Raw genomic sequence first — 1,980 nt, forward strand, 5'->3', positions numbered from 1 at the left:
CTCCACGTGCCACGAGAGGCAGGCGCCAATCGGCCGATAAGAAGAGATATCTTCTAATCAGCCTAAAATGCGAGGCGCCCGCTATGTGTGGCGCTGTGTCTGTGACGCAGAAAAGCATGCTCCCTGCACTTGCAGCGAGCCAGGCGAAGAATGTCTTTTTACGCTCCACTCTAATGGCGAATTCGGGTGGTCATTTCATGGCAACACGGCCTAGCGATCGGAAATTGTTAGGTTGGCGCCCGGGCTGGATCACGTGACTGTCGCCACCCGAACATGAGTGCCAGGAATCTAGCGGTTTTAGTCGCTTGGATCACGCTAGGGGCACGTCCATCTTCGTGTTCTGTCGTCTGCTAAACCACGTGAACTTCGACGTGCAGGCCAATGAGGGCACCCGCCACCGTTGCAATGCGGATGTGACGACACCGGATATACTTGGGCAACCCGTTGCTCGGTCGTTTGGAGACCGGGCGAAAAAATGTGCTAGCTAGCAGATTCCGGGCGCCCGGAAAGCGCCACGCGAACATGCGAGATTGCTTCGCTTTGACGAAGCGAACATGATCGCTCGGGATCTGGCGAAAAAAACTTGCCCCGAACCCGAAATGACCACTCGAATTCGCCATAACAGAAGTGTATTGCTGCTAAGAGCTGACTGACATGGTGACATCGCCTGATTCTACTTCGAGAACCACCTGAGGCAGACGCAGGTATGTCGACAGATTTGTAAGGAAGACTATTGAAGCTTACTTGAGCAAAATATCAGCACATGTGTCTGAACTTGTCATCCGTGCTCCTCTGAAAGTCTAAATACTGCTTTCTGGAAGGTTCCTTGACGAAGTTTAATTTGCTATTTAACCTATCCGTAGTCTTTTCGACTAAGTTCAGACATGCGGTTGTTTTACGCGTTGGCCGCCAACTGATTGTGAATGTCCGAATGCCTCGATTACATTAAAATGAATCGCGCCGTTTAAAATGTGTGCTTCCTGCAGACATCCACGGCAGTTGCAGTGGCGTTTTTCAGACGTTGCATGTTGCTTTCGTATGGTGTGCAAATGCTATTAAATTGCAATTGATTCAGTTAAACTTCTCCATGCTATAATTGCCATTACCACCTTCAAAGGCGAAAAAAGAAAAGGTGTCACCCATAGACTGAACGGTAAGCAGGCAGTTTTCTAGTATTTTGCACGATTACTGAGCGGACTAGATCCTGTAGTGTAGTTCACTGACACTTTGTATGTGGTTGAACACGGAATGAATTTAATTTAATTGAATCAGCGAAATTGCATTTCAAAAATCGCTCACTTGAAAAATTCAATCGAAGTTTAATTCAATTCATTAATGTCTAATTCATTCAATTCACCAAATGCCTCAGCTGATATAACTTAAGCTAAATGACGTCAGTTGCACTTCACCGAATTGGGTCAAATCAGTCAATTGGCTGAGTTGACTTCCACTGACTGAATTAAATTTTAATTAGCTGAATTATTGTAATTGACTCAATTGGAATAATGCTCCAGTCAACAAATTATGTTCAGTTGACTTAAATGACTAAACTTCAACTGAAGGTCAACGCTGTCAATTCAATTTGGACAACTGATTCAAATCAAATTAGTTAAATTATTCGGCGTAACTTTCACAAACTATATACCCCGTCTTAATACCTTTATTCAATTTAAATTCAGCTAAAATTGAATTGGCTCAGTTTATATAGAGTTAATTGAAGTAATCGTCAATTTTTATCGCTTCAGTTGAAGTTCAGTTTGTTTAATGAACTCAATTGAAATTCCGTTTCACTAGTTCAAGGAAATGCAATTTGTTGGATGTTCCCTGTGCTCTCCGTACGTGTACGTGCAATGGTATCCGAAGCTCTCCACGTGAAGGTGCAACGTACCTAAAGGCTAAGAAGCAAAGGGAAGCTCGTTACGTCTGACGCGGCTGACGCTGCTTTCTCAGTCGAAGCTGCTGGGGCAGAGCGAACTCATG

Source organism: Ornithodoros turicata, chromosome 1 (genome assembly GCF_037126465.1).
Source record: "Ornithodoros turicata isolate Travis chromosome 1, ASM3712646v1, whole genome shotgun sequence".
In the NCBI taxonomy this organism is placed as follows: Eukaryota; Metazoa; Arthropoda; class Arachnida; order Ixodida; family Argasidae; genus Ornithodoros; species Ornithodoros turicata.